Source organism: Oncorhynchus nerka, linkage group LG8, assembly GCF_034236695.1.
Source record: "Oncorhynchus nerka isolate Pitt River linkage group LG8, Oner_Uvic_2.0, whole genome shotgun sequence".
NCBI classification, from domain to species: Eukaryota; Metazoa; Chordata; class Actinopteri; order Salmoniformes; family Salmonidae; genus Oncorhynchus; species Oncorhynchus nerka.
The window spans coordinates 30,965,504-30,989,702 of record NC_088403.1 but is presented as its reverse complement, the minus strand read 5'-3'; the positions used below and the strand labels follow the sequence as shown (position 1 = coordinate 30,989,702).

Here is a 24,199-nt window from a genome sequence, read left to right as displayed (position 1 = left end):
AAGGCAAGTCGTGAAGGTCCTCAGGCAGCAAAGCATCCTCAAATCATCACACTACTACCACCATGCTTGACTGTTGGTATGAGGTTCTTACTGTGGAATGCAGTGTTTGGTTTTTGCCAGGTATAACGGGACCCATGTCGTCCAAAAAGTTATACTTTTGAATCATCTGTCCATAGAACATTCTTCCAAGAGTCTTGATGATCTTCCAGATGCTTTTTTTTAGCAAACTTGAGTCAATGTTTTGGACGACATGGGTCCCATTATGCCTGGCGAAAACCAAACACTGCATTCTACCTTCCTCCTGGCTATAAATTGACTAACTATCACTCCTGCCCTACTGGACTATATTACTGTCCCATGTGTCTTAACCCCATGTATTAACCCTTTACTGTCTCTTGCCTCCTCCACCACCCTCCAGCTCTCATGTTCGTTTCATGTTGGTTTTGTTTTTGTGTGTACTGTCTGTATGCTGTGATGTCTGTTTCTCTGTTCTTGATTTGTCTGTTGTTGCTTGTTTATAATAATTATTGTAGAATTTTTTATTTCTGTAATGATTTTCTTTTTACATTGTTTGAAAACGGATGTGATAAGGATTAATGTCAAAATAACATGCAAAACAGGCAAAAAAAAGTATACATATTATATATATCAGTAGTCAAAAGATTGGACACACCTACTCATTCAAGGGTTTTTCTTTATTTTTACTATTTTCTACATTGTAGAATAATAGTGAAGATATCATAACCATGAAATAAGACATGGAATCATGTAGTAACCAAAAAAGTGTTAAACAAATAAAAATAGATTTTAGATTCTTCAAAGTAGCCATCCGTTTCCTTGATGACAGCTTTGCACACTCTTGGCATTCTCTCAACCAGCTTCATGAGGTAGTCACCTGGAATGCATTTCAATTAACAGGTGTGCCTTGTTAAAAGTTCATTTGTGGATTTTCTTTCCTTCTTGAGCTAATCAGTTGTGTTATGACAAGGTAGGGGTGGTAAACAGAAGATATCCTTATTTGGTAAAATACCAAGTCCTTATTATGACAAGAACAGCTCAAAAAGCAAAGAGAAATGACAGTCCATCATTACTTTAAGACATGAAGTACAGTCAATCCGGAAAATTTCAATAACTTTGAAAGTGCAATCGCAAAAAGCATACTCAGTGCTGTAGACCTACCTGTATGATGTCTAGGCCAGGCTGAGGGTACTCCAGAACAGTAGTAATACTCAGTGCTGTAGGCCTACCTGTATGATGTCTAGGCCAGGCTGAGGGTACTCCAGAACAGTAGTAATACTCAGTACTGTAGGTCTACCTGTATGATGTCTAGGCCAGGCTGAGGGTACTCCAGAACAGTAGTAATACTCAGTACTATAGGCCTACCTGTATAATGTCTAGGCCAGGCTGAGGGTACTCCAGAATAGTAGTAATACTCAGTGCTGTAGGCCTACCTGTATAATGTCTAGGCCAGGCTGAGGGTACTCCAGAACAGTAGTAATACTCAGTACTATAGGCCTACCTGTATAATGTCTAGGCCAGGCTGAGGGGTACTCCAGAACAGTAGTAATACTCAGTGCTGTAGGTCTACCTGTATAATGTCTAGGCCAGGCTGAGGGTACTCCAGAACAGTAGTAATACTCAGTACTATAGGCCTACCTGTATAATGTCTAGGCCAGGCTGAGGGGTACTCCAGAACAGTAGTAATACTCAGTGCTGTAGGTCTACCTGTATAATGTCTAGGCCAGGCTGAGGGTACTCCAGAACAGTAGTAATACTCAGTACTATAGGCCTACCTGTATAATGTCTAGGCCAGGCTGAGGGTACTCCAGGACAGTAGTAATACTCAGTACTATAGGCCTAACAGTATAATGTCTAGGCCAGGCTGTGTCATTGATATTCACAGCCCAAACTAAACCAGTATAGTGCGATATTTAGCAAACATTTATCAAACTGTATATCTCTTTCCAAATCTTGTCTTCCTCAATGTATTTATTTAAGTGTCTCCTACTGTCTGTGACAGAGACTTGCCCTACAGTAGCGTAGGACAAGAGATTTCACAGCTATGCCAACCTCACACCCCGAATGATCTAGTTGGTTTCCATGAACACTCTCTTACAGGGAAACTAACACTCTTTCCGTGAAGTAGAGATCAGATACTAGGCAGCCTGGTTACCCGTCATTGTGCGTATAAGCTCCAGAGGCAATGACACACCACATTAAAATCCCACAGAATCAGCAAGTCCCACAGAATCCATGCATCCAACACATGATGTCTTACTGGAAACCAACTCTCAGAACAGAGCACAGTGGCACTGACCACATTCAAATAAAATAGAAATCTCAAGGTATTCCAGAAGCTTGCTTCACTGGTATTGGCTTCATGTGAGGCTTGTGAAGTAATGACAGGCCACATCATGTCCCACAAAATGAATGCCTGTCTGCATATTTTGAGCTTTTACTGGGGACAAGATGTACAAAACTTACAATATAGAGTCTAATAAGATCACATTTGGGTCCATGAAAAAAGCTATATAAAACCAGAGTGGTATTATAATTATAAGAGAGATGAGTTGTGTGTAGGGTGATAGAGTCAAAATGTCATATCACAATATTTTTCACATTTTATGTTTCTAGCGTTAGCCTAGCAGTTAAGAGTGTTGGGACATTAACTGAAAGGTCACTGGTTTGTATAACTGTGTGAAACAGATGGACGGCAGAAAATTGTTTGTAACTGAGAAGATCCGTTGGCTGCAACTATGTTAAAGGGAAATAAATAAAACCATATCCACTTTGTATTCATCATCTCCAGCACCACCGCCAACAATCTCAATTGTGATAAGGGTCTAAAATCATAAAGCCTTCTACTTTCATATCACATCAAAAATAATTGAACAAATGCAAAATATATTTACCTTACACCGTTTTAAAGAGATTATTTATTTTTTTACATTTACTGTACTTTACGCCGCATGTCTTGTTGATGAACTGTTACGCTCCGTATACATTCCGTGGCATGATAAGAATATTCCTGGAAAATGTGGTGTAGGTGCAACATAAGACAAAAACATGACAAGGGTTTGAGAGAGAAGACTGGTGTATCCAAGTAACCACACACCCCTCCAAAGTGTGCACATTTCCTAAGTAATTTCAACGCGCCTTCATGACTCAAAGAGTCTTAAGCTATAAGGTGCTTTTCTTTAACCTCCTAGCGGTGCCGTCGAGGAACTACGACAAGCACACCAGTTGTTTTGTTTGGAACACAACCCTGCATCCCCCGCCACCAGACAATTACTGTTGTTGTTTACGCAATCCAAAAACGCTCCATTATAAATCGCAATCTGGGTCAGGTGGACATCATTTGAAAGCCTGTTCTATTGCCAATACGACATTACAGTGTTAGGCTTTCCCAATGCAATTCAGGGAAACAGTCATTCTGGTGCGCATGGATAGGAGTCATGAGTGCATTAAGAGGCGTGTGCCACGGCAAATTTTCTTCACAGTAGGCAAACACATGCTCATTCTGTTCAGAATAACACAGAGTATAATGCCATGTCATCTTGTAACTGTACATCAAACACAGTGATCATAAACATTGGCCTTGTTGGCGTGTTTTATGATATAGAATTGTGAAGTGCACAATTTTGACTTACAGGTGTTTGTCTTGCTTGTATGACAATTAAAGGAGTATTTATGACAATCCTCAATGTCTCATCTTTCAAAATAGGGGGGGGGGGGGGTCAGCCAAATGACCAACTGATGAATTACAGACATCAATCGCATGACAGTGGAGACACATAAGTCTGTTTGATCTTAGACAACCATATGAAGAGAAGGTGACACATGAGCACCAGGACAGCAGCTGGACACACTAAAGCTAGAGGAGATAAAAGACACATACAAAAGGACACATGGAGTTAATTACATGGTCTAAACAGGCCACAGGAAAGAGGGATGTATATTATCTTTAGGTCAAAGCAAGGGTCTTGTCATCATTATAATCTGACGGAAAGCAGATGTGGGCGTTACTGGGCTGAACAAGCAGGATGCACAGATTGGGATGTAACTGTATTTGCATTGGGGGATGAACTGATGATGTATGTGTGGGTATAAAATGAAGAGTGAGAGCTCTGGAAAGGTGTGTGTTCCGCGGACCACTCCGGCTGGCGATACTTTGATATTAAAAGCCTATTGATTTTTACAAAGTTCTTGAGTGCGTCATATTTGAGCCGATTTGCCACTACAACAGTTACAATGTATTTTTTTAATGTTTGGGCAAAGATCGCTGGGAAATATGCAAATACTGTCCAATGCCAGGCTAGTCCTTTTTGGCCAACAAACATGTTTCACATATTTCACTGGCCATTCTGAAGCCTTTCTATTAGTTGTCTTCAGGTAAAGATCAAAATAACATCAACCCGAGCAGCTGCCACGGGACATTGTCTTTCTGAAGACACTATAGACCTACACCAGTGGCGGTCGGTGCTGTTTAAGATTAGGGAGGACAGTCATTCATATTCAAGTCAACCAACTCAATGTAACATCGATAGGTTTAGGCTACCACTCTAATTTCCCCTATACGCATCATGAGGTTCCTACAACCTAGCCTAAGAATGAAAGTTTATAGCGTAAGTACACACGTCGAGAGACAAATTGGAGTTATCAAGGTGACAGACACATTGAATACCGCCTTGCAAACTCTTGCCTGCATCTACTGTAGCTGATCTAGGGTGTAATCATTAGGCCAAACAGTTGCCAACGAGAGTTTCTATTGGACAAATTCATGTAGATTCATTACCGTTTCATTCCATTTGCTTCCATTTAAGAAACCTTTTTCAACAGAATCGGCCGAGTGAATACACCCCTGATCACCCGCACACACATAGTAGCCACATACGAACAGCATCATCACTTTGCTCGTTGTATAATTCCTTCTCGCATCTATGCACTCTCCTCTTCTCACCTTTTCCCTTCGCTCGTAGAGTTCAGTGCACAACACAATAGCTGTCTGTGACCAAGCGAAAAACCTTTCCAAGCCAAACCTTCATACCAGAACCGCTAACCGTTACACACAGCCTACATCATTGTCACCATATTAGCTAACGTCATAGTTAATATAGCTACTAGAACTAACGTGTTTGTAAACCCGCTATAATCACGTAGTACAGTGTACAGCAAGAAGTTAAGCAGTTACACCAGCAGGACCCGATGGCAATAAATTAATAAAACCGAAAGCTTACCTTGACTTGGAAGAGTTCCGGTGTTGGATAAGCCTTAGCCAGCTACTTAGCATAAATAGCATTCCTCTCTGTTTGAGCCGGGTATTTGAGTAGGCTAAATCAGCTAGCTGCATTAGCTAAGTAAGCTAAGTAAGGGAAAGTGAAAAATATACAACAAAATATAGCTACAGTGCCTTCAGAAAGTATTCAGACCCCTTGAATTTTTCCACATTTTGTTACTTTACAACCTTACTCTAAAATGGATTTAAAAAAAAAAATCCTCATCAATCTACACACAATACCACAATAATGACAAAGCAATGCACTGTAGCTCTCTCTCTCTCTGCTGCTTCTGTTCAAAACTCTTCAACTATAGTCTTTCTCTCTTTAAGTCAACTACTCACCACATGTTATGTACTGCAGTGCTAGCTAGCTTGATTAAGCTTTCAATACTAGATTCATTCTCTGATCCTTTGATTGGGTGGACAACATGTCAATTCATGCTGCAAGAGCTCTGATAGGTTGGAGGACGTCCTACGGAAGTTGTCGAAATTACGGTGTAAGTTTATGGAAGGGGATGAGAACCATGAGCCTCCTAGGTTTTGCATGGAAGTCAATGTACCCAGAGGAGGATGGAAAATAGCTGTTCTCTGGCTACACCATGGTGCTACCCCAGAGAGTGCTGTTGAGGCTACTGACCATTGCAAAACAATGTGTTTTAATCAGTTATTTGGTGACTTCAATATTTTTAGTATAGTTTTATCTAAAAATGATAACTTTTTAATTGTTAACTATTTTTATTTTTATGAAATTTACTGAGTAGGATGGTCCTCTCCTCCCTCCTCTGAGGATCCTCCACTAATACACCTAAGACCCTGCATTCTCAAGTCTACAGCATGCTTCATCTCAGGGTAGTGAGGGTACTGCACTAATATATTGCATAGCATCAACACATGCTAATATTGTTAACCTGACTTGGGATATGTGACAATCCCTATGTCGTTACATCTGAGGGAGAAGTTGGTGATCTGCTCCATCTTTCCTCTGCAGAAGGGTGGGAGCCGCACTCCAACAAACACGAAGTAGGCCTATTTGGTCACAAACTCTATCGGGGTGCTTTTTGCATGTCTGCCTCGCTCTCGACCATCCTCAAAACGGGCACCAAACGAAAATGTCTTTGTAATCAATTCAAAGGCTATAATTAGATTTGATTTGTGAGCGATAGTATGGCTTGGCTAGGACGTGATAGCGCACGAGCGAAGAACGCCTTGACCTTCAGGCTTCAGCCAATCACATCGTTGCAAATTGATGTAATTGGATGCACTCATGTGATGCGTGCGCCCCCTCCTCAGCATCAGCACCAGTTCGCTGTAGTCTCTGTAGCCGGAAGAGGAATGCCTTCAAGCATACATGAAGCATTCAAGATGATACAGGTAGGCCTGTTGTTCTTGGAAGATCAAATCAACAGATTAGGTTTTTCAATATACGTGAATGGTATCATGAGCCAATGGAATGCTCCGGTTGTTAGCCTGAATGACTCAAATCTGTTAATAATGAAGTTCGACTTGTCACACAAATAGCAGGCAGGTGAAATAAATATAGATTTGAACAGAATATATTGGAATAGAATAGACACGAATAGAATGCATCACTCTCATGTTTTACCGATGCATAATGTGGGGCGTGGCTCCACCTAAACAAGACTCAGCCTCCTTATTCCAATTGGCCAGACCAGCCCTGTTCTAGAACCGGGAAGTTATGGAAAGTCAGCGCTCCGGCGATTCTCAATACATCTCTTTGTACGTTACACAAGAGAAGTAGACAGAGTAGTGTGTGCTAGTTTGAGCCGTTCTCTTTCGGAACTGTTGTTGACATTCAGTAATGAAGGGAACTTGTCAATGACTCAAGGGTAAACATTTTGGAGTGATTATTACAAGCGCATTACCAACACTTGTAGGTCCTCGTTAAAGACTGTCCACCCGGTATGTTCGACCTAAAGAAGGAATGGAATCTGTCATTCGCCGGCTGCGGGTTCCTGGGGATTTATCACATCGGAGTGGCCAGCTGCCTGTTGGAACAAGCGCCCTACCTTATCAAAGGTGCCACCAAGATTTACGGGGCTTCGGCCGGTGCCCTAACCGCCTCGGTGCTCGCCAGCCAGGCATCCATAGGTAGGCATACTATACCCTACACTGGCCACTTGAGTTCACCACACCCTGTCATCAGTAGAATGCCTGGATGGGGACTTTCACGCAAAAGAGGCAGACTGGTAGCCTAGGCCTCTCTTTCATGTGTTTAGGCAACTTTAGATTAGCAACTAAATTACCTTTAAATAACAATCACTTGTGGCCTTGATACATGGGGTGAAAATATTTAAACAATGCTTAAAACTTTGCTCTTATGTAATAGATAGGTGGTTATACTGGGGCTCCTTTGTAGCTCAGTATAGAGCATGGCGCTTGTAATGCCAGGGTAGTGGGTTCAATTCCCGGGTCAACACAGACATAAAATGTATTCACACATGACCGTACGTCTCTTTGGATAAAAGCATCTGCTAAATGGCATGTATTATGTAATAAACTACAAATTATGCATAATTACATAATTACATGGTCAGAGACAAATGCCTGCCATAAGTATGGTAGCCTACCATTGATAAATGCCATCTGAGTCAGTTATAGGACCTTTGGCCTGTTGGTCCTCTGGATCAGAGGCCTCCCAATGGTACTGATTGATCTCGCTGACTAAGGGAAAACCCAATCACGATTAAGAGCAAATATGCCCCTGTGTGACATAGAACGTGACATGGAAAGCACTTAGGTGAGTCTCTGTGTGATACCATGGCTCTTTCACTTTCTTTTATACCTGATAAAGAGACAAAGGACTGGGGGACTGTAAGTGTTCCAATTGTGTCTTGTCTAAATGAGAGAGAGAGACAGAGAGAGAGATAGAATGCTATTTGGCCCTAAACAGAGAGTACACAGTGGCAGAATACCTGACCGCTGTGACTGACCCAAACTTCAGGAAAGCTTTGACTATGTACAGACTCATTGAGCATTACCTTGCTATTGAGAAAGGCCGCCGTAGGCAGACATGGCTCTCAAGAGAAGACAGGATATGTGCACACTGCCCACAAAATGAGGTGGAAATTGAGCTGCACTTCCTAACCTCCTGCCCAATGTATGACCATATTAGAGACACATATTTCCCTCAGATTACACAGATCCACAAATAATTTGAAAACAAACCCAATTTTGATAAACTCCCATATCTACTGGGTGAAATTCCACAGTGTGCCATCACAGCAGCAAGATTTGTGACCTTTTGCCACAAGAAAAGGGTAACCAGTGAAGAACAAACACCATTGTAAATACAACCCATATTTATGCTTATTTATTTTCCCTTATGTACTTTAAACATTTGTACATTGTTACAAAACTGTATATATACATAATATGACATATGTAATGTCTTTATTGTTTTGAAACTTCTGTATGTGTAATGTTCACTGTTCATTTTTATTGTTTATTTCACTTTTGTATATTATCTACCTCACTTACTTTAGCAATGTGAACACATGTTTCCCATGTCAATAAAGCCCCTTGAATTGAATTGAATTGAGAGAGAGACTTACTGAGTGAACAGTCAACAAAGGGGTCATTAAGAGTCAAATGAAAGTACTGGATTGTTGTGAAAATTGCCAGGAGAAAGATATAGGTTACTGTTCATGACCTCAGTTTTTATAGGGTTACATTTTTCACTGTCACTCAGTGACTCCCAGGTGTTCCACTGATAAGACTACCTCGGTATGTTTTTAATCACCCGATCTTCTTTACTAGAACTCTGTCTGTGAGCATAAAACACTTTAGATCCATTCCATCCAAGTGTAGATCAGATGAACACACATAACTAGCTCAGTACAGTTGCAGGGCAGTTAAATAAGGGAAACCAGTGGATATTTATTTTTTGTGAGCTTGGGATCACTGTTTAAATCAAATCAAATCAAATAGCACGGTGGCTAGGAAAAACTCCCTAGAAAGGCCAAAACCTAGGAAGAAACCTAGAGAGGAACCAGGCTATGTGGGGTGGCCAGTCCTCTTCTGGCTGTGCCGGGTGGAGATTATAACAGAACATGGCCAAGATGTTCAAATGTTCATAAATGACCAGCATGGTCGAATAATAATAAGGCAGAACAGTTGATACTGGAGCAGCAGCACGGCCAGGTGGACTGGGGACAGCAAGGAGTCATCATGTCAGGTAGTCCTGAGGCATGGTCCTGGGGCTCAGGTCAGTTGAAACTGGAGCAGCAGCACGGCCAGGTGGACTGGGGACAGCAAGGAGTCATCATGTCAGGTAGTCCTGAGGCATGGTCCTAGGGCTCAGGTCCTCCGAGAGAGAGAAAGAAAGAGAGAATTAGAGAGAGCACACTTAAATTCACACAGGACACCGAATAGGACAGGAGAAGTACTCCAGATATAACAAACTGACCCTAGCCCCCCGACACATAAACTACTGCAGCATAAATACTGGAGGCTGAGACAGGAGGGGTCAGGAGACCCATCCGAGGACACCCCCGGACAGGGCCAAACAGGAAGTATATAAGCTCAGGTGATGCACCCCTCCCAGGGACGGTATGAAAGAGCCCCAGTAAGCCAGTGACTCAGCCCCTGTAATAGGGTTAGAGGCAGAGAATCCCAGTGGAAAGAGGGGAACCGGCCAGGCAGAGACAGCAAGGGCGGTTCGTTGCTCCAGAGCCTTTCCGTTCACCTTCCCACTCCTGGGCCAGACTACACTCAATCATATGACCCACTGAAGAGATGAGTCTTCAGTAAAGACTTAAAGGTTGAGACCGAGTTTGCGTCTCTTACATGGGTAGGCAGACCGTTCCATAAAAATGGAGCTCTATAGGAGAAAGCCCTGCCTCCAGCTGTTTGCTTAGAAATTCTAGGGACAATTAGGAGGCCTGCGTCTTGTGACCGTAGCGTTAGTTCCGTTGAGAATCAATCTTCCTTTGAATAGAAAACATTGTCCAATTCCTCCCAATGGAAGGCCCTAACACAACTGACAGACTGTCCCTCCTTGCCTCCCTTCCTCTAGCTAAGTGCTGTGAGGATGTGATCGAGACTGCCAAGGAGGCCCGGAAACATAACCTGGGTCCCCTCCACCCCTCCTTCAACCTGGTCAAGATCATCAGGTCGGGCCTGGAGCGCGACCTGCCCGCCGATGCACACACACTCGCCTCCGGGAGGCTGTGTGTGTCACTCACTCGCGTGTCTGATGGACAAAACGTCATCGTGTCCGAGTTCAAGTCCAAGGAGGAGCTCATCCAGGTCAGTGTCCTCACTCAACCCACTTGGGCTGCTATTCACAAAACATATCCGAGTAGGAGTACTGATATAGGATCGGTTTTGCCGCTTGAGACCTGATCGTAGATCAGTACTCCTACAATGAAACACATTGTGAATATGGGCCTGATGGGAGTTTTTCCATATCCCACATTTATCCCATACATATCCCAGACATATTTGTCCTTTCAGCTCCTGGCCTTGCCATTGACTGTTTACATTAGTTGTATGAAGTGTAAACTGGGTTGGACTGTGTAACATCTCTCTCTGGTGTGTCTACAGGCGCTGCTGTGTAGCTGTTTCATCCCCATATACTGTGGCCTGATCCCCCCATCCTTCCAAGGAGTGGTAAGTGCCCAAGGCCCTAATGCCTCAACTGCTTTCTTACATTTCCTTGAACACGGTTTCCTTCATTTCTAAGAAAAATCAGCCAATGTTGGACTGAGTTTATTATGGTCTTTAAGATGCCTTTATTGCTCAGGTCATAGTCATAAGGAGTCATAAGGAGTCTGTCTGTCTGTCTGTCTGTCTGTCTGTCTGTCTGTCTGTCTGTCTGTCTGTCTGTCTGTCTGTCTGTCTGTCTGTCTGTCTGCCTGTCTGTCTGTCTGTCTGTCTGTCTGCCTGTCTGTCTGTCTGTCTGTCTGTCTGTCTGTCTGTCTGTCTGTCTGTCTGTCTGTCTGTCTGTCTGTCTGCCTGTCTGTCTGTCTGTCTGTCTGTCTGTCTGTCTGTCTGTCTGCCTGTCTGCCTGTCTGTCTGTCTGTCTGTCTGTCTTTGCATACACATTCTTGTACTTTTTTATTTGTCGATCTACCTCACCCTAGTAGCTAATCAGCCCGAGAACCATTTCCCTTGGCAGGCCAGTGGTGTTTTATATACTTCCAGACTGGCTTCTGGCCTCAGCAGATTGGGACCAGAGTCCAGGGTGGCTCCATTCTAAACTGAGTCACTAGGACATAGGAGCACAGTCCTCCAAAACAGGGTGTCTCCATTCTAAACTGAGTCACTAGGACTTAGGAGCACAGTCCTCCAAAACAGGGTGTCTCCATTCTAAACTGAGTCACTAGGACTTAGGAGCACAGTCCTCCAAAACAGGGTGTCTCCATTCTAAACTGAGTCACTAGGACATAGGAGCACAGTCCCCCAAAACAGGGTGTCTCCATTCTAAACTGAGTCACTAGGACATAGGAGCACAGTCCTCCAAAACAGGGTGTCTCCATTCTAAACTGAGTCACTAGGACATAGGAGCACAGTCCTCCAAAACATTACATTTACATTACATTTAAGTCATTTAGCAGACGCTCTTATCCAGGGTGTCTCCATTCTAAACTGAGTCACTAGGACATAGGAGCGCAGTCCTCCAAAACAGGGTGTCTCCATTCTAAACTGAGTCACTAGGACATAGGAGCACAGTCCTCCAAAACAGGGTGTCTCCATTCTAAACTGAGTCACTAGGACATAGGAGCGCAGTCCTCCAAAACAGGGTGTCTCCATTCTAAACTGAGTCACTAGGACATAGGAGCACAGTCCTCCAAAACAGGGTGTCTCCATTCTAAACTGAGTCACTAGGACATAGGAGCACAGTCCTCCAAAACAGGGTGTCTCCATTCTAAACTGAGTCACTAGGACATAGGAGCACAGTCCTCCAAAACAGGGTGTCTCCATTCTAAACTGAGTCACTAGGACATAGGAGCACAGTCCTCCAAAACAGGGTGTCTCCATTCTAAACTGAGTCACTAGGACATAGGAGCACAGTCCTCCAAAACAGGGTGTCTCCATTCTAAACTGAGTCACTAGGACATAGGAGCACAGTCCTCCAAAACAGGGTGTCTCCATTCTAAACTGAGTCACTAGGACATAGGAGCGCAGTCCTCCAAAACATCAACTACCATATAGCACTGACCTATTTATGCAGCTTTTTCTCTAGTATATTTCACTGCTATCTGCTCTTGTTATTCTTGAGGGCATATAGCTGCTATCTGGGCATGTCCCTGGCTCAGTGCCAACGTATACATCCATAGAACATAGGCAGAACACACTAGATTGTCCAATAAATATAGGCAATAGTTAGTGTGTCCTATAGTCGAGTCGGGTGAGTCAGGTTCACAGATAGCTATTTAGATATCCTGTTTAAACTCCTCCACCCCCATCCAGTCTCTCTTTCTCTCTGGTTGTCTGCTGTACATTGTGTACCATTCTGTCTCTGGGGAAGAACGGGCTCAGAGCCAAGTTTACATTGTGACTTAACACATTAACACTCATACCTGTCGTATGCCCCATCTCTCTATATAGATGTATGTCCCATCTCTCTATATAGATTTATGTCCCATCTCTATATAGATGTATGTCCCATCTCTCTATATAGATGTATGTCCCATCTCTCTATATAGATGTATGTCCCATCTCTCTATATAGATGTATGTCCCATCTCTCTATATAGATGTATGTCCCATCTCTCTATATAGATGTATGTCCCATCTCTCTATATAGATGTATGGTGGTGGAACAGCCACTTTACAATAGTGCATCTAAATCTTTTAAGGGGGGTGAGAAGGATTACTTTATCCTATCCTAGGTATTCCTGAAAGAGGTGGGGTTTCAGGTGTCTCCGGAAGGTGGTGATTGACTCCGCTGTCCTGGCGTCGTGAGGGAGTTTGTTCCACCATTGGGGGCCAGAGCAGCGAACAGTTTTGACTGGGCTGCGCGGAACTGTACTTCCTCAGTGGTAGAGAGGCGAGCAGGCCAGAGGTGGATGAACGCAGTGCCCTTGTTTGGGTGTAGGGCCTGATCAGAGCCTGGAGGTACTGAGGTGCCGTTCCCCTCACAGCTCCGTAGGCAAGCACCATGGTCTTGTAGCGGATGCGAGCTTCAACTGGAAGCCAGTGGAGAGAGCGGAGGAGCGGGGTGACGTGAGAGAACTTGGGAAGGTTGAACACCAGACGGGCTGCGGCGTTCTGGATGAGTTGTAGGGGTTTAATGGCACAGGCAGGGAGCCCAGCCAACAGCGAGTTGCAGTAATCCAGACGGGAGATGACAAGTGCCTGGATTAGGACCTGCGCTGCTTCCTGTGTGAGGCAGGGTCGTACTCTGCGGATGTTGTAGAGCATGAACCTACAAGAACGGGCCACCGCCATGATGTTAGTTGAGAACGACAGGGTGTTGTCCAGGATCACGCCAAGGTTCTTAGCGCTCTGGGAGGAGGACACAATGGAGTTGTCAACCGTGATGGCGAGATCATGGAACAGGCAGTCCTTCCCCGGGAGGAAGAGCAGCTCCGTCTTGCCGAGGTTCAGCTTGAGGTGGTGATCCGTCATCCACACTGATATGTCTGCCAGACATGCAGAGATGCGATTCGCCACCTGGTCATCAGAAGGGGGAAAGGAGAAGATTAATTGTGTGTCGTCTGCATAGCAATGATAGGAGAGACCATGTGAGGTTATGACAGAGCCAAGTGACTTGGTGTATAGCGAGAATAGGAGAGGGCCTAGAACAGAGCCCTGGGGGACGCCAGTGGTGAGCGCGTGGTGAGGAGACAGATTCTCGCCACGCCACCTGGTAGGAGCGACCTGTCAGGTAGGGCGCAATCCAAGCGTGGGCCGCGCCGGAGATGCCCAACTCGGAGAGGGTGGAGAGGAGGATCTGATGGTTCACAGTATCGAAGGCAGCCGATAGGTCTAGAAGGATGAGAGCAGAGGAGAGATAGTTAGCTTTAGCAGTGCGGAGGGCCTCCGTGATACAGAGAAGAGCAGTCTCAGTTGAATGACTAGTCTTGAAACCAGACTGATTTGGATCAAGAAGGTCATTCTGAGAGAGATAGCGGGAGAGCTGGCCAAGGACGGCACGTTCAAGAGTTTTGGAGAGAAAAGAAAGAAGGGATACTGGTCTGTAGTTGTTGACATCGGAGGGATCGAGTGTAGGTTTTTTTCAGAAGGGTGCAACTCTCGCTCTCTTGAAGACAGAAGGGACGTAGCCAGCGGTCAGGGATGAGTTGATGAGCGAGGTGAGGTAAGGGAGAAGGTCTCCGGAAATGGTCTGGAGAAGAGAGGAGGGAATAGGGTCAAGCGGGCAGGTTGTTGGGCGGCCGGCCGTCACAAGACGCGAGATTTCATCTGGAGAGAGAGGGGAGAAAGAGGTCAGAGCACAGGGTAGGGCAGTGTGAGCAGAACCAGCGGTGTCGTTTGACTTAGCAAACGAGGATCGGATGTCGTCGACCTTCTTTTCAAAATGGTTGACGAAGTCATCTGCAGAGAGGGAGGAGGGGGGAGGGGAGGAGGATTCAGGAGGGAGGAGAAGGTGGCAAAGAGCTTCCTAGGGTTAGAGGCAGATGCTTGGACTTTAGAGTGGTAGAAAGTGGCTTTAGCAGCAGAGACAGAAGAGGAAAATGTAGAGAGGAGGGAGTGAAAGGATGCCAGGTCCGCAGGGAGGCGAGTTTTCCTCCATTTCCGCTCGGCTGCCCGGAGCCCTGTTCTGTGAGCTCGCAATGAGTCGTCGAGCCACGGCGCAGGAGGGGAGGACCGAGCCGGCCTGGAGGATAGGGGACATAGAGAATCAAGGGATGCAGAAAGGGAGGAGAGGAGGGTTGAGGAGGCAGAATCAGGAGATAGGTTGGAGAAGGTTTGAGCAGAGGGAAGAGATGATAGGATGGAAGAGGAGAGAGTAGCGGGGGAGAGAGAGCGAAGATTGGGACGGCGCGATACCATCCGAGTAGGGGCAGTGTGGGAAGTGTTGGATGAGAGCAAGAGGGAAAAGGATACAAGGTAGTGGTCGGAGACTTGGAGGAGTTGCAGTGAGGTTAGTGGAAGAACAGCATCTAGTAAAGATGAGGTCGAGCGTATTGCCTGCCTTGTGAGTAGAGGGGGAAGGTGAGAGGGTGAGGTCAAAAGAGGAGAGGAGTGGAAAGAAGGAGGCAGAGAGGAATGAGTCAAAGGTAGACGTGGGGAGGTTAAAGTCGCCCAGAACTGTGAGAGGTGAGCCGTCCTCAGGAAAGGAGCTTATCAAGGCATCAAGCTCATTGATGAACTCTCCGAGGGAACCTGGAGGGCGATAAATGATAAGGATGTTAAGCTTGAAAGGGCTGGTAACTGTGACAGCATGGAATTCAAAGGAGGCGATAGACAGATGGGTAAGGGGAGAAAGAGAGAATGACCACTTGGGAGAGATGAGGATCCCGGTGCCACCACCCCGCTGACCAGAAGCTCTCGGGGTGTGCGAGAACACGTGGGCGGACGAAGAGAGAGCAGTAGGAGTAGCAGTGTTATCTGTGGTGATCCATGTTTCCGTCAGTGCCAAGAAGTCGAGGGACTGGAGGGAGGCATAGGCTGAGATGAACTCTGCCTTGTTGGCCGCAGATCGGCAGTTCCAGAGGCTACCGGAGACCTGGAACTCCACGTGGGTCGTGCGCGCTGGGACCACCAGATTAGAGTGGCGCTGCCACGCGGTGTGGAGCGTTTGTATGGTCTGTGCAGAGAGGAGAGAACAGGGATAGACAGACACATAGTTGACAGGCTACAGAAGAGGCTACGCTAATGCAAAGGAGATTGGAATGACAAATGGACTACACGTCTCGAATGTTCAGAAAGTTAAGCTTACGTAGCAGGAATCTTATTGACTAAAATAATTCAAATGATACAGTACTGCTGAAGTAGGCTAGCTGGCAGTTGCTGCGTTGTTGTTGTTCTATCTCTCTATAGTGCTGTTTCTTGTATTATGGTCTCTTGTTTCTTTAGAGGTTTCACTTTGTTGTCCTTTTTCTTTTCCTTTTTCTTCTGTCCTTATTTTGTCTTCCTTTCTTCTGTTAACTAGATATTTTTTTGTTTGTTATTCTTTGTAAGCTAGCTAGCTTCTTCCAGGAGAGTCCCTAGCAACTGCTTAGCAACAAGTAAACAATTCAGCTAGCAATTCAGCTAGCTAAGATAACTGTACAATTTTATGAAAAATAGTTACTTCTTCAAAAGCCTGTCTTTTTGGTTTGTTCCTTGTTTTGTCTTCTATTGAGTCTTGCAGTTTTCTCTTGATTTTTTCGATGTACTTCACTCTAAAAACCATTTATATCTCAATATATACAGGAGCTCATTTTTCAGCAGCTGCTCAATTTGGAACTCCGGAACACATCACATCTATCCGTCTCTCCATTTTAACGGAGGCACAAGTTTCCGACGCCGCTCATTTGAATCCGCTTTGCCACTTTGCTGACCTCAGTTGTATATATACATGTATATAGATGTATGCCCCATCTCTATATAGATGTATGCCCCTCTCTATATAGATGTATGTCCCATCTCTCTATATAGATGTATGTCCCATCTCTCTATATAGATGTATGTCCCATCTCTCTATATATATGTATGTCCCATCTCTCTATATAGATGTATGCCCCATCTCTCTATATAGATGTATGTCCCATCTCTCTATATAGATGTATGTCCCATCTCTCTATATATAGATGTATGTCCCATCTCTCTATATAGATGTATGTCCCATCTCTATATAGATGTATGTCCCATCTCTCTATATAGATGTATGTCCCATCTCTCTATATAGATGTATGTCCCATCTCTCTATATAGATGTATGTCCCATCTCTCTATATAGATGTATGTCCCATCTCTCTATATATATGTATGTCCCATCTCTCTATATAGATGTATGCCCCATCTCTCTATATAGATGTATGTCCCATCTCTGTATATAGATGTATGTCCCATCTCTCTATATAGATGTATGTCCCATCTCTCTATATAGATGTATGTCCCATCTCTCTATATAGATGTATGTCCCATCTCTCTATATAGATGTATGTCCCATCTCTCTATATAGATGTATGTCCCATCTCTCTATATAGATGTATGTCCCATCTCTATATAGATGTATGTCCCATCTCTCTATATAGATGTATGTCCCATCTCTCTATATAGATGTATGTCCCATCTCTCTATATAGATGTATGTCCCATCTCTCTATATAGATGTATGTCCCATCTCTCTATATAGATGTATGTCCCATCTCTATATAGATGTATGCCCCATCTCTCTATATAGATGTATGTCCTATACTAGGCCTAAGTAGGTCATGAACAGTCATGAATGGGACATTGTCTTTCAGTCATGAATGAATTTTGAAAAGCATATCTGAGTGCATGAGTTTGAACTTTTTGCCAGTTGACTGAGCATGTACTTCTTCAGAATACTGTACATACTATTTATTTAAAAGTTTCTTGTGAAGGTGATGCGGTTTCATTTGAACTAGATTTCATCACTGGACTACATTCTCGTAACAGTTGGTTTTGACACTCTGATAAAGGAAATATAGTACATTCTTTGCCCTCAGCCCTGAACTCATTGCCAACCTCACTGCCAAATTGAGTCTTGATCATGTGTCACGATCGTTTAGAGATGGATTGGACCAAGGTGCAGCGTGTTAAGCGTACCTATTACTTTTATTTAAATGACACCGAAAAAACAACAAAATACAAAAATGAACATAACTCTACATGCAGTGCAGAAAGCAACTACACACAAACAAGATCCCACAATCTAAGGTGGGAAAAAGGGCTGCCTAAGTATGATCCCCAATCAGAGACAATGATAAACAGCTGCCTCTGATTGGGAACCATACTAGGCCAACAAGGAAATAGAAACATACATTTGCCCACCCAAGTCACACCCTGACCTAATCAAATAGAGAATATAAAAGGCTCACTAAGGTCAGGGCGTGACATCATGCTTTGGAACTGGCACTGATATCCTTTTTCCCCCTCAGATGTTCTAAGCCTTTTACACTGGAAAATTATGAATTCATTTTGAAATGTTAGAGGGTAGCATCTGAACTTGAAATAGAGCTGCATCGGGTAATTACATAAGACTGGTGTAAAAATGTATTAATTCTCCAAATAGTGATGTCAGATTGTTTGGTCGTGAGTTGGCATTGTGGAGAAGCTGGCTAAGGGGAAATCTTGTACTGACATGCCTAATATGGCCTCAAGAGGGGAATGTGTCCTTGAATATGTCGTATCGTATCATATTAGATTTCAGTGATAACCCGAGTCGGGTTATAAGTGACATATTTTTTCGCAGAAGATAAGCGGAGGAAGTCAACAACAAATATTTTAAGTATATAAATAGAGATGTAGAACAGTCATCTCTGTCAGCCCTGAGACATCTTGACCACAGTATGCCCAGGGTCTTGTTCTGTGGAGAGGCTGTGGTCCTGATGTAAGTTGTGCATGGTTCCAAAAACACCCAAGTATTCTCACTTTCGCTCTCCCTCCTCCCTCTCTCCCCCCTCTTCTCTCTCCAGCGTTATGTGGATGGGGGGATCAGTGACAACCTTCCTCAGTCGGAGCTGAAGAACACCATCACCATCTCTCCGTTCTCAGGCGAAAGCGACATCTGTCCCCGGGACACCTCCTTCAACATCCACGAGCTTCATTTCACCAACACCTCCATCCAGATTAACCTGGGCAATATGTACCGCCTCAGCAAAGCCCTGTTTCCCCCAGAACCCAAGGTAGGGCGACCGCTATGACTGCTTACCGATGCGTTATACGTAGCCCCGGGAAGACGTTTGAAGTCCTTTATGTAGGCCCTGTCCACGAAGGTAGGATGGAGGATCAGGATGCACCTTAGTCCCATTCATCAGATGGGTTGTTTATGACTACTTGTAAATAAATGCCTTATGTATTGGTTATGTGTTGTGAAATCCTTATTTAGGTACCCTTGAAACATTCTATACATTTCTGTAGGAGAGCGTAGTAGTCTGGTATGGGAGACTGGACCCCTGACCTCCCACTGTCCTATTCCCTGATTGTATAACTCCAACTCCCCCATTTCACCCCCTACCCTATCTCCTCTTTGGACTCTGCCTCCTTCCCTTACCCCCCATACTTCCTATCTGAACTTTGCTCTCCCCGGTCCCTCCCTAACTCCACAGTGATCAATACTGGCATGACATTATTGGCTTTTGTCCTTGTTGAATTGCATTTCCTGTATTGCACATTCTTCTTCACTGTCTGGATAATAACATGGGAGTCAACTTTAGCGTAAGGTGAACTTTGCCCTCTTTGAGGTTGATCTGTGTCTCTTGGTTCAGTTTTCGCTGTGTTATTATTGTTGCTGCAATCCAAGATCTGACACTGTCTTTTCCCTCCATGTGTCTGGAATGATGTGTTTTCTGGAATTTGGGGATTATGCCGAATCCCACTGACAGAGTCATGTGCAGAGGCCCTACTTCGAAAAGGAAGTGTGTGTTTCTCTTGACTCTGCCCACCTTTGACATAGTGTTTACACATGACATGCACAGACACACACACAAAGAACACTCCACCCTACCTTTTCCCTCACGTGTCATAGTGTTTAACCCACCCTGACTAAATTCACACCTACTGTAGGTCGTGACACTGTGACGTTAGCTATCCACATACCTCTCTCCCTGTTGCTTTGTTGTTGTAGGAACACAGAATAAGGAGTAGCCAGAGAACAGGGAGAACTCTGCCACGTTGACCTTTAACCCTTAGTCTACCACTTCCTGGATTGTTGTCCATCCACAAATACAGGAGCCTGTTGCACAGGAGGGTTCTGGCTGATATAATTAATTCCCCTCTGTTTTATGTGGTCATATACAGCTGTACTTGTGTAATACGGTTGTTAACTGTCAGCAATAACATGATTGCTAATCAGTCAGTGGTAATGATAGTTATAAGTAATCACATAATGTGAGATCATGCTCTGTATTGTGTGTGGGTGGGTATATCTGAGTCCTGATGATCCTGTGATATGATTATTTATTCAATCTATCTCTTGCATATGATCCCCTACCTCAATAGGTATGATCTATGTGTTTTCTTTGACAGGTCATGGCAGAGATATGTCAGAGTGGCTACAAGGACGCCCTTCGCTTTCTTGAGGAGAACCGTGAGTATTACTATGTTGCCTTTGACAGTAATAGTGGGCTGTGCTAAGATCATAAGCTACTGTGATATACAGTACATGCAGTGAGCATCAATGATGTACAGGGTTCAACATGAAGTATGGAGTAAACCTGCACTTATTTATGGGGTAATATTTTATTGTTGTGTCGCAAAGATGATGAATTATATTGTTTATGATGTCAGATTTGCTGAAGCTGGAGTGTCCGACTGCCGGCCCCAACCCATCAGAAGCCATACACACCTGCTGCTGCAAGCCCATCGCCATGGAAACCACTAAGGACTGGATGCTCCGGCTCCGCCTCCTGAGGAAGCGGCACTGGTGGCTGGACGAGCAGATTGTTGACAACCTGCCTACCCAAATCAAAAAAAGGTAGATAGGAAGTTAACCTAGACTCTGATCTTTTCTGCTCCAAGCTGTTAGAAACTGTTGTTATCTAGTTAACATTGTGTTGTCACTGCTCTGTTGTCAGTGACTTGTGGCTGTTGTGTGTCTCTGAAAGTCTTCTGAGGCTGTGCCCGTATCAGCGAAGTGTGACATATTGTGTCTCTATAACTGTAGTGTTCTGTGAGGCGTGCCAGCAGAAGCCTGGTCTGTATGCTCAGGTGTCTGAGATGCTGCCGGTCAGAGTGGCCTCCTACATGCTCCTGCCCTGCACACTACCTGTGGTATCAGCCTACTCAGTGGGCAAGAGGTAAGACAACATCCAACACCACCAGTGCTACCTACCACTAACAACCCTCAATGAACTCAACGCGGTCACAGTAGCTCAAACAGCAACCAAGGATGACAACACTAATGCAAACAAATCAGCTACTAAACCCTGAACTAGCCTTTAGCATAACTAGCCTTTAACATACAGCAGCCAATACCTTCAAATTAGCCCTGACAACAACCACTGACAACAAAGTAGTCTTTAAAGCAGTCATTAGCCCACCACATCAACAAAAATAACACTGTGAATGCAAACAAACTAGGAACACAAACAGGTTTCCTACTAAACACAATCAATTTGAATGTGCTGCACACGCCACCTAGTGGGCAAGTCAATCCACCACAGGAATTATTGTGAACTGGCCCCCACAGTGGTACATGACAGTACATTGACTTGCTGTGTTGTCCCTCTCCTGTGCTCCAGGATTGTGGAGTGGATCCCAGAGGTGCCTGCAGACTTGCGTTGGCTAGCTGGGGTGGCTGGGGATGTTGCTGGGAGCTTGTACAGACAGGCCTGGAGAGGAGCGCCAGTAGACATAACCAGGTGAGAGACATGGAGTTACTACTACTGGGTTATATGATGTATGGATGGAGTCTACTTGTAGATTTGGGTGTCTATCATACAGTATGAATAAAGTCTAATGGCCTTTTATTTTTGCAGTGATGGCTCCCTGAGGAATTGCATGAGCCTGCCCCCACCCCTAGATAGTGACAGACACAGGGAGAGAAACGGTCACCTCGCCGGGTTCGCTCTCTCTGCTCTTGACCTCCAAAGTCAATACTGGAACATCCCCACCATCCCCTCTCCCCGCCGCCCCACCAGCCCCCTCATGCCCAGCCCCTCCCCACGACAGATCTGCTTCTTTGTTGGCTTGCAGGACGAGACTGACTGACAGTCCCATCCACCAATGAGAGGACACTGTGACTATAAAAAAAATATATGATAGGACAGTCCAGCAACTGTGAAGGGTGGTTTGGGATGGACAAAATATGGTAATGTGATCGAATAGCTTTGGAATCCAGAACTGTTTCTATAGACACACTAATGACTCAATCATGTCTTTTGATCACTCCACCATCCATATTTCATTCTATTGTACCACATTGGAAAATAATTTACCAGCTCACCACCAAAGACCTCTGCAAGTTAATTCTTTTTTGGAATTACACATTTTATAACTAACAATGTCTAGTTTTTCCAGATAACCTGTTGTCACTACAACTCTACCTACCTACCTACCTAGAGGAGGCTGGTGGAAGGAGCTATAGGATGACCGGCTCATTGTAATGGCTGAACGATATCAAACACATGAAACATATGGAAACCATGTTTCACTTCGTTCCATTAATTCCATTCCAGCCAATATAATGAGCCTGAGGTCATTTAGCTCCTCCCACCAGCCTCCCTTGCTACCTACCTACAGACAGTACACAAGAGGTTGGTAGCACCTTAATTGGGGGGGGGGGGACTCGTGGTAATGGCTGGAGCGGAATTAATGGAATGGTATGAAATACATCACATGGTTTCCATGTATTTGGTTTCATTCCATTATTATGAGCTGACCTTCCCTCAGCAGCCTCCTTTGCTACAGTACCCACCTACCCGTGTTCAGTTAAATGTAGAATTCATTCCTAACGGACTGTTGACTTGAGTTGACGTTGACTTCCTTGACTATGAGCTGTGTGTCCAGTTTTTGGGAAAGTTTCTTATTTTAAAAACATTTGACATTTTTGCCAGAATTTAGAATTTTTTTACAGCAAATTCTCTTTACGAAAATCCATTCGGATTAAATTCTCGGGTCATTTTTTTAAATTTTCAATCTTTAGAAAAACAAATTTATATAAAGAAAACACAAAATATGTTGCTGTAGTTTGTCCATACATCATACAAATTGTAGACTAGTTAAGGTTTACATTAAACTATTTATAATTAAAGTTCAAGTAATAGACACATCTGTTCAGAGGAGACTGCATGAGTCAGGCCTTCATGGTCGAATTGCGGAAAAGAAACCACTACTAAAGGACACCAATAAGAAGAAACTTGCTTGGGCCAAGAAACACGAGCAATGGACATTAGACCGGTGTAAATCTGTCCTTCGATCAGATGAGTCCAAATTTGAGATTTTTGGTTCCAACCGCTGTGTCTTTGTGAGACGCAGAGTAGCTGGACAGATGATCTCTGCATGTGTGGTTCCCACCATGAAGCATGGAGGAGGAGGTGTGATTGTGCTTTGCCGGTGACACTGTCAGTGTTTTATTTAGAATTCAAGACACACTTAACCAGCACTGCTACCACAGCATTTTGCAGCGATACGCCATCCCATCTGGTTTGCTCTTAGTGGGACTATCATTTGTTTTTCAACAGGACAATGACCCAAAACACACCTCCAGGCTGTGTAAGGGCTATTTGACCAGTAAGGAGAGTGATGGAGTGCTGCATCAGATGAACTGGCCTCAACAATCACACGACCTCAACTCAAATGAGTTTTGGATGAGATGGACTGCAGATTGAAGGAAAAGCAGCCAAGTGCTCAGCATATGTGGGACCTCCTTCAAGACTGTTGGAAAAGCATTCCAGGTGACTACCTCATGAGGCTGGTTGAGAGAATGCCAAGAGTTTGCAAAGCTGTCATCAAGGCAAAGTTTGGCTACTTTGAAGAATCTAAAATATTTAATATATTTTGATTTGTTTAACACTTTTTTGCTTACTACATGATTCCATGTGTTATTTCATAGTTTTGATGTCTTCACTATTATTCTACAATGTAGAAAATAGTAGAAATAAAGAAAAAAAACTTATGAGTAGGTGTGTCCAAACTTTTGACTGGTACTGTATGTGTAACACTGAAAACCTGAAAACCTTGGACTACTTGTTCCTTTACTGTTGTTATGTGGTGGAAAATTGTCTTAGAAATATGACATTTACAAGAACTTGTGAATTCAATAAGGGCCTTTAATACAAGGGTATCAGAGGCCGTTGCGGGTCCGCGGAAACAACAAGGTTG

The 24,199-nt window shown here is 44.2% G+C and overlaps 1 pseudogene; it reads left to right on the top strand.

The window, feature by feature from the left end:
• Nucleotides 1-7,184: 7,184 nt before the first annotated feature.
• LOC135572910 (patatin-like phospholipase domain-containing protein 2) lies at nucleotides 7,185-23,987 on the top strand (annotated as a pseudogene).
• Nucleotides 23,988-24,199: the final 212 nt, after the last annotated feature.